At 43.7% G+C, this 13960-nt stretch overlaps 1 protein-coding gene across 1 annotated transcript in view; it reads right to left on the reverse strand.

The window, feature by feature from the left end:
- The window catches only part of ANO2 (anoctamin 2), a 284158-nt gene that overhangs the window by 269953 nt on the left and 245 nt on the right, over window positions 1–13960 (reverse strand). The gene's annotated exons all lie outside the window — the stretch shown is intronic.

Below are 13960 nucleotides of genomic sequence, written 5' to 3' on the forward strand. Positions count from 1 at the left end.
ATGTGTGTATGTTGTATAGAGCTATGTACAACTATGAGTGTATAGCACAAAAAGAGTATTTAGTTATAAATAGGGAAAACACAAAGTAAATCACACTCCAGTGACAGTACAGAAAAATAGAGTAATGGCGAAGTATTTTGAGGGTTCCAGACCATGTAATCCACATTGAGTGTCCTGTCCCCCTCTAATAGTGTCTGGGCCACAGATGAAAGTTGATCCCCTCAGCTCAAATCACCGTATGGGCCACCACACATAAAACAATACCCCTGGGTGGGTCATTGGGAGAAGCAGTTGAACCTGGGACCTCTGGTTCTTAAAGCATGAGCCTCTACCACTTGAAATAAGACCAAGATACATTAGCCAAGACAGTAGCAGGTTCATCACCTTATGTGGCTCAGTCACCACTAGAGGGCAACAAAGCATCACAGTGAGTGGACATGGGTTACACCTCTCCCTGGGGGGAAAGATGAGAGGAGCAACTGCCATCTTGAAGCCACACTGGAGAAGCCAAAGGGGAGCCTCTCTCACAACCCCAGGGAGTCACTGCATCTACGGTAGGTTCTTGTGCCCTATTCTAGGAAGCATCAATGTATTGCAGCACTCTCCCTTCAACAGAGGAATGAGAAAGTGCAACAGCATGGCTGGCACTTCCAAGCTCAGGAGGGCATGCAATGGAATGGCTCTCAGGAGTGACTTTTCCCCACTGAAAAGCTCTGGCAGAAGAGTTGTCCTTCTCTTCCCTACCCTCCCATGTAGGAAAGTGCGGGAATCCCATAATAGTTTTCATCTTCCCCTTGTGGAGATCACTGGTGGTGAGAGTAGCTCCCCTTTTTCCTTTGTATCTGTGTCCTGAAAGCAGCAACTTCTGCTTGCTGCAGGGACAGGATGGTGGTGGAATCATCTACACCTGCCACCTGCAAGGTGGGAGGGTCCCAGAGCTCGGGGTGCAGCCCAAGCCCAAATATGTACACTGCAATTAAACAGCCCCACAGCCCAAGCCCTGCAAACCCAAGTCCGCTGGTATAGGCCAGCAGAGGGTTTTTAACTGCAGCGTAGACATAAGGGTCAAGTAGTAGCCTCTTAGGGTGAGTAGCAAGCATCTGCAGTAGCTCTATAGACACAGAAATGGAGACAGAATTTGCCATTGCCTCTCTTGTATGTCCTCTCCAAGGGCTGGCTTTGCCCACCTGTGACTATAAAGTAAAAGGGCAACTAGTAAAGTGCCCAAAATGGAAGGGTTTAAAAAGAAAAGATCTTGACTAATCTTCCCGAGTAAAAGAAAGCATCAAATGGACATCAGCAGAACTTAAATGACATAATAATTCTGACCCACCAGCTTTCCTTGGGCACTTGAAGACTTGCACTTGGTTTCCTTTAATGAAGGACATAATGAGGCCATGAGGGAAATTTCAGGGAAAATAATTAATAACTGGAAGCTTCAGTTCCAGAGGCCGCATATGGTATTTCTCTAATAGTCTCAATGTAAGCCTTGGACACCTCACAAGACCATAACACAGGCAATTATAAGCCTTAAGCTTTTGGATTCTTTTAGCTGAGTCTGGGTTAAACACTGCAGAACATTTTCAATAACTATAAACCAAGTTCACTTTCACCATGCTCACACTCTTTATGGGGTAGACCATGAACCCTTGGCTCACAACGGTGAGCGGTAGAGGTGGTTGGGAATTTTCAGTAAAAATGATTTTTTGTTTTGTAAATGGAAAATGCAGTTACTGCAAAAATCAAAATGATCTCAGAAAACTGATTGTGACCAGAAAAAAAATTGATTTTCTGTCAGGAAAATCTAAACAAAACGTTTCATTTAGGATTGGTTCAACTCAGATCAAAACACTTCAATGTGTTCAGCTGAACCCAAAAGCTTTCTTTTGAATCAGTATGACATTAAATTGCATCTGCCTATGGTTGTGCAGTGCCTCTGTGGAGATGTAGTTCAATGCCTCCTGCCCCATTCTGTCCTATGGGCCTTGAGGTCATCTAGCCCTGAGTATTCACTTTCTGCAAACGTTCTAGAGGAAGAGATTACTGGCAGGAATGATCGTAGCAGAACATTTTAGTTGTGTGGATGTCCAAAAGTGAATTCTAAATTCAAACTAGAAACCTGATTCTCAGAGCATATCTGAGAACAGAGCATATCCAGGAACAGAAATACAGCATGTGATCTAGATGTCTAATGAAACTAGATCAAATTTAAAATACTTGCAAAGAGTTGCTGACAAACACACTAGAAATCAGGATTCACTGAGGGTATGGGCACACTGCAATTAAAAACCCCCTGTTGGCCTGTGCCAGCTGATGTGGCCTCACAGGGCGCAGGCTGTGGGACTGTTTAGCTGTGATGTAGACTTCTGGGCTTGGGCTGTAACCTTGAGTAGCCAGCACCTGCAATAGCTCCAAGGACACACCATAGCCTGAATGAGGAGCATTCCACCCACCCACTTTGGAATCCACCTGCACAAAGCTCATTTATTCAGGCATTGTGCAGGGAGGATAATTTGGTCCCAAATGTATAATGCACCATCTGTATATGGGTCTAGGTGTGCAATGAACTTTGAAAATACTTGGCAGAAGCATAATACATGAAAAACCTGCCCATACTGGTAAAAATGGAAGGACTGCATGCATGATGAAGGACCAAGCTTGCAACAGTATCCTTAACTAGGCAAATTATTTGCATTAAATTTTGAACAACAACTGATCCTTACATCAACCATATGGGATCCTTGCAGTTTGGCTGGCCTGCATGAAACCACTAGCAAAGGAGTCAATTAACACCTTGTGAATTGTGCTGTATTTAGCACACAGAGGAACCAGTTTGTTCCCATTGATTTCCATCTATTCCTCTTTTTCTAGCAACATTCACAACCTTGGCCTAAATCTGGTTGAAGGCACCACCTCATGAGGTGTAGCTGAGTATCCAGAGCAGACTACATGAGCACATTAGAAGCATCTCCCATTCAGACGTGTTAGTTGGTAAAACAGTTATCCATTGCCATGTTCCAAATAGATATGAGAATGGAGTTAGTTAGGTGGATTTGCAGTCACACCTGCTTATGTTACAGATATCCATGTCGCAACTATATGTCATATATGTGTGCTTTTTGTTCCCAATCCTGGTAAACACTTACATAAGTGCTGATCTTTACTCATGCAAGTAAGCCTATTGATTTAAATGGGACTACACATAGATGTAAAGTTCAGTACTTGTGCAAGTTCTTTTCTTGGAGTCTTTTTTGTACCAACCAGGCAAGGTACTAACAAGCTTCATCTGCTTCAAGGCAGTGGATTAGCAGAGCACACTTTCTTACTTCAGAAATCTCTGTAGCACTGATTGCAAGCAGATAAGTCTCACGCATATGGATCCAGGTCGTAAAAGCAATTGGAGGCTCACCTAGTCTTTGGAGAAAGGGTGCAGGTGAGTTCAGAGGCAGAAGATCCATCCTCATCACCAAAATGTTGTATCAACCAGGCAAGGTACTAAATACAAGCTTCAACAGGACTTTATTTTCAAAGTGGAAACCTCTTTACCAAGCTGCTGCTGCACCCCCTCTGTAGCATTCTCCCAGCCTCTCAACTCATTCCCCCTCCTTCCTGATTCCTGTCCTTTTAGACTCCCAACAGCCAGTGCTCCCAATTCTAATAATTACAAACAACATCTAAACACCACACCTTTCTTTAAGTCACCGCTTTTAACCATTAGACTGTTCTTTTCAAAACACTATTTATTATTTAACATTGTGGTAGAAAAACCTCAGGCACAAGGAAATACACTTTAATGAAACATCAATTTGTTGTATTCGGAAGTAGCAGGGCTCAAGGGGAAATACTTAAGTAAAATTAAACAAAATAATGGACTTCCTATTTTAAAACAATGCTGTTCTAGAGTAACAGGTCCAGCGTGCTTCCTAAAAAGTAGTTAGATTAGATCAGCGTTTCAAATCATCTATTTTGAGAGCCACACAAAAGGAAGGTAAGAGGGGAATTTGAGCATTAAAATTCAGAAATCCTTTCCCTTTTCCTAAAGATATAATTACCAAATTCAGTGTAAAATGATTCTTGCTATGAATTATAGTTCTTTTATGATTCTGCTTTGAAGATTGAGAAGCTACACTGGACAAAGTACATGAAAATGTGTCTTAGGGATTTGTCCTGCATTGACCCCATGGAGATGATCTTGATGATTGAAGAGGTCTTGTCTGTCACTAGTTTTTCTGATTCCTAAAAGGTGCTAGTGGGAGTGTATATTAAGCACAAAATACTCTCTCCTATAACTCCACTGTGTTTGGGGGAGTTCCACACCAGATATAATTTTGGCACATTACGCATTTTTGTCCCCCACCCTTGTGATGATAACATTTCAGGAGGCTTGGAATAGGCAGATCACCTACACAATGAGAAGTAGTTTGTTCATGAGTCTATGGTCTCTTGTGTAAACACAGTGAACATTCCTTGAATATGCAAGAGTTGTTGGCATAAGAGACCGTAAAGATTCTCATAAATCCATATTGGTCTAGAGCAGATGTACATAGGCCTGTGGCTTGGGAGCTGCGAGCAGCTCATTTCCAACTGTGCTGCAGTTTTGCTCACTTAAGAAAGGCAGCCAAGGCGGAGCACGGCTCTTCACTGGCAGTGCCTGGATTGGACAGACCAACCAACCCAGCACTGGTTGAAGCCCCCAGGGGCTGCAGCTGTTCTCCTCCGATAGGCTCTCAGGCACAAGTACTCCCCTGTCACTGAGAGCAATGAGCACAGCAAGAATGGACCTGACTGGGTGGAGATGCTCACCCCGCTCTGGCAAACAACAGAGATGCATGCAGGATGGAGAGGCAATTGAAGGATGAAGAGAAGGGAAGACTAGGAGAGTACAGATTTGGAAGAGCACCGGAGAGTAGAGAGCATGTAGTATTTTCTGTATCGGGAACAGTGCTGTCCAGGAAGCTGGGGCCCTCACATACTTGGGTGCAGATGGGAGTTTGGCAGTAAGACTATTTCAGCTTTATAGGTTATTACAATGTCCCTGTGGAATTTTTGCTGCTGTTTAGAATAGGATTTGTGTGCGCCTCATAGAAAATACCAGAGTTCATTTTCTAGTTGTGGGGCAGTATCTGTTGCAGAGTATGCTTGCCTCTGGCAGGTTCTATTGGCCTAGAATGGCTGGATATTCCCAGTGTGCTTGAGTACTTTTATATTAAAATCTCTTTAAAGCTAAAATTTAGACAGTCGCATTTGACATTCAAGTGTTTCCAAAGAGGATGCACACACCTTCTTCTCTCTTGTATTTTTATATTTTTCTACATCAGCCAAACTTGTCCCTCCTACTTTAAATGCTGGCCATATAGTATGCCTGACAAGCACATGAAGAGGGTGTGTGCATGGGGGGAGATTGTCAGTTTGCTTCTGTAGGGGAAATGGGAGTGGTATCTGTCTTGTACATTGGACTTCATCCACTTCAGTGGGTTATGAGCAGGACTTAAATTCAGCCAGAGCTGTCCAGAGTGGAGCTCAGGTAAATATTTTCAACCCCCCTAGAGTTTTTATATCATTTGCGGGGAATCTGGTACATGCTCATAACCAGGGCTTAAATTCGCATAGAGTATCTACTGCATTTACACAGAAACTAGTTGAAAAAATTAAGAACACTGAGTTAAGTCAGAGTCTAGTTTCAGTTGTGTACTGCACACCATGCATCATGGGGTCTGCTGAAAAGGGCCAGAATCATGAGCAGTACATGCACTCCCTTTTTGGGGAAGCTGGTCCCTTGCCCCCCCTCTTCTGCCAAAGGCTCCGCCCCCACGCCACCCTTCCACCGCACGCTCTCACTGGCCAGCTCACCAGTGCAGCCCCAAGCCCTGGCCAGCCTGCCAGCACCCAGAACAGTCCAGGGGAGCCCTGAACCCAGGCCGCCCAGAGGAGCTCTGAGCCCTGCCACAGCCCTGGAGCCAGGGCTGCAGCAGGAAGCATTAGCAGAGGTTTCGGGAGGCTTAGCCTCCCCCAGCCTTCATTACCTGCAGCCCATGGTCAGAACAGAATTTGGGAGGTACATAGTGTGCTTCCCATATCTGAGATTAGAGACCATCCCAGTGCATGCACATGATCTTTGTTGACATAATAGATCACTGATCTGAGGACCTTTTAAAGGGAGTGTGCCAAGTATAACTGTGCCTCAGTGGGTCACAACTGAGGATGCCAAATTCAGGATGAACTGCTGAGAAATAGGGCAGATACACCCTAAGACTGGTGACTAATCCCGCATAGGATATACCAAACCAGCAACAAAAGCAAACTTTTGTTTCACCACACTGGCTAACAAGAAAACATAAAGACAGTTTTCTCAGGCATTCCAGTTCTTATAGAACCACCAAAGACACTGGATTCAGAGATGAGTGGTTTTTTACAACCAGTCTCATCAAATAATAGAATCTTTTGATCCCAAAGGACCAGCCGCACACCCTGGTGAATGTATAACTTTGATTTTACCCAAAAATCATACTGATGCCAATCCTTTAGTACAGGGGCGAGCAAACATTTTGGCCTGAGGGCCACATCAGGTTTCCGAAATTGTATGGAGGGCCAGTTAGGGGAAGCTGTGCCTCCCCAAACAGCCAGGCGTGGCCCGCCCCCTATCCGACTTCCCCTGTTCCCTGACTGCCCCCCCAGGACCCCTGCCCCATCCACCCCTCCCTGTCCCCTGACCGCCCCTGGATCCCCGCCTCTGACTGCCCCCGCTGCCCCAGCCAAACCCCCCTCTCCTTCCTGACTGCCCCCCTTGCACCCCTGCCCCCATTCAACCCCCCTATTCCCCGCCTTCTGAATGCCCAGCCCCCTATCCACACCCCCACCCCCGACCACCACCCCCAAACTCCCCTGCCTCTATCCAACCCCTGCCCCCTTACAGCACTGCCTGGAGCACTGGCAGCTGGTGGTGTTACAGCCGCGCCACCCAGGGCGCCAGGACAGGCAGCCGCACCACCTGGCTGGAGCCAGCCATGCACAGTCCCCCCCCCCCCCCCCCCCCCTCTAGAAGATTGAAAACTCAACCTTCGTGCTTACAGGAATTCCTTTGCTGGCAAGGTGTGTTCACTAACTGCAGTCCCTCTGTGCTATGAACATCTACACAGACACTCTCCCGCATGCTCGCTTGTAGAGACTAGACTTGGACTCTATTTTAAAGAGATACCAAACAAATCCAAAGTGTCTAAGAGTGAGAGTTTCCCTGCTCTCCCCTGCATCTTTGTGGGTTCAGTCATAAGGCTGTTCTGCCTTGAAAAAAAACAGTAACCCAATCTTTCCTCAGTACCTGAGTCACCACAGACTGCTTCCTCAAACAATTAGCATGGAGACATTCATGTTCCAACAACATAGCCTCCCCAGTAGGCTGACCAAACACAGCCACTTGGTTATCATAGGGCTTTTTAAATTCCCTGACAATTTTCATTCCATCTGAAGCCTTCTTAAACCTACCCACACTGGATCTTTCCAAAGCAAGGTCAATGGATCTATATACCTCAGAAAGACTCTGGCAGTTCGGAACTGAAACAAGTCTCCCAAACAAACTGTTGCTTTCTCTATACAGTGATTCACCCTGTGGTAACTCAATCGAATCACTTCCACACCCATCCGTTTCAGCAAACTGCTTGCAAAAACTACCATAAAGATTTTTCTCTTCAGGAATCTTTTTAATCAGCAATTAATCATTCACAGAAATTCTGTCCTTACCCTTTTTACCTAGGGCTTGCTCTAAAGCAGTGGTGGGCAACCTGTGGCCCACGCCACTTCCTGCGGCTCCCATTGGCCAGAAACGGTGAACGGCAGCCACTGGGAGGAGGCTGTGCCTGCAGACCATCAATGGAAACAAACTATCTCACGGCCCGCCAGCAGATTACCCTGACGGGCCACATTCGGCCCGCGAGCTGCAGGTTGCCCACCACTGCTCTAAAGGAACATTTTTCCTAAGCAACAACAGACTCTTTCTGAGTTTCACTTAAATCCAGAATCACCTCTGGGACAACTGATAAACTTTTAAGTAGCCTAAACTGAAAAGCACCTTCTGTCTGCTGCACACACAAAGAACTGGAGAGAAACTTTTCCTCAGCAGGCACGCTGCTGCTATTCAAAACAGACAAATAATTGGAGATAACCTTTCCTTTGTCCCAACACCCAGGGCAGATTTCAAACACATACCTGGAAAGTGAGACAGCTTCCTTAGCGGGCAAGTTGCCACTCCCAACAGATAAACTGTTGTTCTCCACAAATAGCGTCTCATTACATTGAGCTACTTTAAGCAAATCACTTTTCCCTTTTTCAGGCTTATTTTCACAAATTTTACTTGCCAACAATCCATCACTCATAAAAAAATCTACCCTTTTCTTCTTCAATTAGGGCTTCAACTTGACCATCAACTTCAGTCCGTTCTAGAGAAACATTTTTCTTGACCACTGAGTTTTCTCTGTGCTTTAATCTAATTCCAGATTCACTTCTGAGATACTAGACAGACATTCAGAAAATTCATTTACACATAAACTGCTTTTTTGCAATAGACAAACAGCTATTTTCCACCTTCCCCAGGTTAGTGTCACCCTTTCCCTGGCCGTGGCAAAACTGGTTAAACACAGGCAACTGCTCAGAGTCATATAATATACCAACATTGTTATAAACTGAACTTTGAAGATGATACAGTTTCTGCTGTTCTTCCATTGCTTTTTTGACTTGGAGCTTAAGTCTGTGGGTTCTTGTTGCATCTGGAGAACCCTCTCCTCAGCAGACAGCCGTTCCATATGCCTTAGTGAACTTCTTTTTCCAGCTGGGCCAAGGCTTACTTCTCTTGCATTCTAAGTTCTGCCAGTCTTTGTTCATGTTCAAAACACAGGCTTTCTCTTGGGGCTTGCAGTTTCATTGCTTCTGCTGATGCTATCTGGCTCATGGTCACTGATCTTTAACCTTTAAAACTCTTAATATCAAAATTCAAATTTTAATAGAGCTTAGGGTTCTGATCCAAAGCTTAATTGACTTGGTTCTGGGGATCCTGCCAACTATGCTACCTTAACTGTGCCTCGGTGGGTCACGACTGAGGATGTCAAATTCAGGATGAACTGCTGAGAAAAAGAGCAGATAGCCACCAGTCTTAGGGTGTAATTCCCCATAGGATATACCAAACCAGCAACAAAAGTAAACTTTTGTTTCACCACACTGTCTAATAAGAAAATATAAAGGCAGTTTTTACAGGCTTTTCAGTTCTTATATCATCACCAAAAACACTGGATTCAGAGAGGAGTGGTTTTTTACAACCAGTCTCATCTAATGAAAGATTCTTCTGATCCCAAAGGACCAGCCATAGACCCAGGTTAATATATAACTTATAGATCTTACCCAAAAATCATGCTGATGCCAATCCTTTCGTATCTAAAAATCTAACAGCTCATTCATAAAAAGAAAGACAGAAAGGTGAAAGTTAAAATTGGTTAAAAGAATCAAATACATATAGCAATTGCAAAGTTCTTGGTTCAGGTTTGTAGCAGTGACGGAATAAACTGCTGGCATAAGTCAATTCTCTGGAATATATCCACAGCTTGGATGGGTCATTCAGCTCTTCGTTCAGAGCTTCTGTTTGTAGCAAAGCTCCTCCAAAAGTAAGCAGCAGGATTGAAGACAAAATGGAGGTGTTTCCAGGGCTTTTTATAGCTTTTGCCATGTGGATGGCATCCCATTGTTCTTACTGTGGAAAATTATAGTAATAAGATGGTGTTTGGAGGTACATGGGCAAGTCACATGTTCATGCCCAATTCGCTCAGTCATTGCAGGACGCCATTACCTACACTCCAGACAGCATGTTTACATGACAGTCCATTCAGTGTAGGTGGGCGTCTCCCATGGTCCATTGTCAACCAAGTGTTTCTTGATGAGCCACTTCATTTGAATAATCTCTTCAAGATGTGCTGGCTAGCTACCTTGTGGGCGGTATCCCAGGAGCAAACACTTGAAATATAGGTATAAAGCCAATACTCATAACTTCGAATACAAAAATGATACATGCATACAGATAGCATAATCATAACCAGCAAATCATAACCTTTTCATAGACACCTCACTTGACAACCTTTGTACAATATTTGCTGCAAATATGTAACAGTGATTGCAACAATGACCTATATGGTTATATTTTAATTAGATAATGTCACACCAAGCCATCCACATAGGTATATAAAGAGTGTGTGTGATCTACATTTTTTAGATTGACCTCTCTCCATCCCAAGCCCCCCGCAAATCCATCTAAAAGGCCGTATTTTCATTTACCCTTAGGTAAATAGGGAATATTTTTTCTATTGAAAACGATGTGGTAACGATGGTATAAAGCTGATGTTAGCAAGATCTGAGTCAAGCCCAGAATCTTAAGGACTACTTCACAATATGGACTATGGTATGAAGCATGTTACAAGTGTAACCCTTCTGCCCGTCAGAGTTGGCAGCAACAAGGGCCGGGTTCAATATCTAGGGGTTCCATTCCAATAACACAATGCAAACCGGCTCGAGCCCCCAGCCAGTGACCTGGGACAAATATATACCACCCCCGCTGGGCGCCTCCAAGAGGCAATACTTCCCCTCTCGCAAGCACATAGTCTGAGTGTAGCAAAAGTCTTTTAATAACAGAGAGAAACAATGTGGCATTATGTTGGGGAAACACCACCAACCGGATTCATAACACAACCCATGAGCAAAAACAACCCCACCCCAGGCAAATTGGGGCATGCCCTTTTCCCTTTGGTTCTTGAGTCCAGCAACCCCAAAAGTCCAATGCCCCAAAAGTCTCTGTCCCTGGTCAGGGCAGCACCAGAGTTCGAAAGTTTATCGGCGGAGCTTTACCTCCCAACCTGGGTGGAAATGGGACGGGGGTAAGAGGCACCTTACGTGATCTGAAGCTGACCGCCCCATAGCTCCATAGCGGCGCTCCGCTCCGCTCCACCAGCCGCCCCACGAACTCCTTCGCTCAGCTGCGCTCCGCTCCGCCAGCCGCCCCACGAACTCCTTCGCTCAGCTGCACTCCGCTCCGCCAGCCGCCCCACGAACTCCTTCGCTCAGCTGCGCTCCGCTCCGCCAGCCGCCCCACGAACTCCTTCGCTCAGCTCCACGGCCCACAAGCAGCTCCTGCCATCCACACACTGCTCCGCGTCGAACTGCTTCACCAGCCGTCCCGCAAACTGCTCCACAATATATCTTCAGGCTCCCCCACTACTTAACACAACACTCAGTGATTTCAGCTCTTAGGTGAATTCAGCTTATAGTAGGGGAGCCCCAGTGCTGGTGCACTGTCAGCCCAAAGTGAGCTCAGCAGCCTATAACTAGACTTCTAATGAAATCAAAATTAGCTCTGATATTCCACAGTGGAGAGAGGAGGAAATGCAATCAGCATGTAAGGCCCTCACCAAGGGGCCCATGCCACCAAGTATTAATACTTGTTCCCAGCCTCTCTCCATTCACACAGTTTTGGAACCCATGACCCTTGCCTAGCGAGTGCTACTTAGATGATGGTGAATCCCTCCATCGTAACAAAAGGCCACGTACAGTTCCAAGCACAGTTCCCATAATCAGGGTAATAACAATTTATTCTTCCTGCCCCAATAACAGAGACACTGGGGATCCCACAGCAGCCAAAGTGACCATTTGGGCAGCTATGGTCTCATTCTAGGCGTGGTGGGTGTGCCTATGCAAATGAGATCGGCCCCTGAAGTTATTTTCCACAACTTGCCACACCTCACCACCAGATGTCAGGGTGGAGCTCATCCTGACACTGCTTACACAAGAATAATAATTTTGCAGAAGGCGGAGCTATTTGGGGTGGCATAATAATTAGGGCTGTCAATCGCAGTCAATTCACACGATTAACTCAAAAAAAATCATGATTAAAAAATTAATCAGTATTAATCGCAGTTTTAATCACACTGTTAATAGAATACCAATTGAAATTTATTAAATATTTTGGATGTTTTTCTATATATATTGATTTCTATTACAACACAGAATACAAAAGTGCACACTGCTGACTTTATATTGTTTTTATTACAAATCTTTGCACTGTAAAAATGATAAAAAATAGTATTTTTCAGTTCACCTAAAACAAGTACTGTAGTGCAATCTCTAGTGTGAAAGTGTAACTTACATATGTAATTTTTTTTTGTTACATAACTGCACTCAAAAACAAAACAATGTAAAATTTAAGAGCCTACAAGTCCACTCAGTCCTACTTCTTGTTCAGCCAATCGCTAAGTCAAACAAATTTGTTTACATTTACGGGAGATACTGCTGCCTGCTTCTTATTTATAATGTCACCTGAAAGTGAGAACAGGCATTCGCATGGGACTTTTGTAGCCATCATTGCAAGGTATTTACATGCAGATTTGCTAAACATTCGTATTCCCCTTCATGCTTCAGCCACCATTCCAGAGGACATGCTTCCATGCTGATGATGCTCATAAAAAAAAAAAATACATTAATTAATTTTGTGACTGAACTCCTTGGGGGAGAACTGTATGTCTCCAGCTCTGTTTTGTCCACATTCTGCCATATATTTCATGTTATAGTAGTCTTGGATGATGATTTAGCACATGTGGTTCATTTTAAGGACACTTGCACTGCAAATCTGACAAAATGCAAAGAAGGTACCAATGTGAGATTTCTAAAGAGAGCTACAGCACTTGACCCCAGGTTTAAGAATCTGAAGTGCCTTCCAAAATCTGAGAGGAATGAGGTGTGGAGCATGCTTTCAGAAGTCTTAAAAGAGCAACACGCCGATGCAGAAACTACAGAACCCGAACCACCAAAAAAGAAAATCAACCTTCTGCTGGTGGCATCTGACTCAGATAATGAAAATGAACATGCATCGGTCCACACTGCTTTGGATTGTTATCAAGCAGAATCTATCATCAGCATGGACAAATGTGCTCTGGAATGGGGGATGAAACATGAAGGGACATATCAATCTTTAGCGCATCTGGCATGTAAATATCTTGTGTCACCAGCTACAACAGTGCCGCAAGAACACCTGTTTTTACTTTCAGGTGACATTGTGAACAAACAGCAGGCAGCATTATCTCCTGCAAATGTAAACAAACTTGTTTGTCTGAGCAATTGGTTGAACAAGAAATAGGACTGAGTGGACTTGTAGGCTCTAAAGTTTTATATTGTTTTATTTTTGAATGCAGTTATTTTTTGTACATAATTCTACATTTGTAAGTTCAACTTTCATGATAAAGAGCTTGCACTACAGTATTTGTGTTAGGTGAATTGAAAAATATTATTTCTTTTGTTTTTTACAGTGCAAATATTTGTAATAAAAAATAAATATAAAGTGAGAACTGTACACTTTGTATTCTGTGTTGTAATTGAAATCAATATATTTGAAAATGTAGACAAACATCCAAAAATATTTAAATAAATGGTATTCTATTATTGCTTAACAGTGTGATTAATCATGATTAATTTTTTTTAATCGCCTGACAGCCCTAATAATAATACCTCTTTCTCTCATACAGCACGATGAGTCCCAAAGCTCAGAGCAAAAATATAAACCCCTGAAAGCAATGAGCTATACTACAAACAACTGTGGAATTTTTAACTATACAAAGGTAATAGTGCAACAATCTTAACATTAAGCATGAGTCTAAACTTATACATTAGGGATTCAAACTTTGCATGTTCTATACACTGAGTGGACTTGTTTTGTACATATGGGAACTGTGAGTTTATTACATCTTAATACGCCTCTGAAAAGGATATTGTTCTCCCCCTCAATTATATCTGTAATAAGGGAACCACAGAAGAAAAGAACAAAAATCCAGTAATACCCACTGCCCATGACTTGCTTTCTCACGCAGGTCATACACACTGTCCAGTGACTTATTTTTGAGACTGCCATTAGAAACCAAACCCTGTTTATAAATCCAGTAAGAAT

This window comes from Lepidochelys kempii, chromosome 1, assembly GCF_965140285.1.
Source record: "Lepidochelys kempii isolate rLepKem1 chromosome 1, rLepKem1.hap1, whole genome shotgun sequence".
In the NCBI taxonomy this organism is placed as follows: domain Eukaryota; kingdom Metazoa; phylum Chordata; order Testudines; family Cheloniidae; genus Lepidochelys; species Lepidochelys kempii.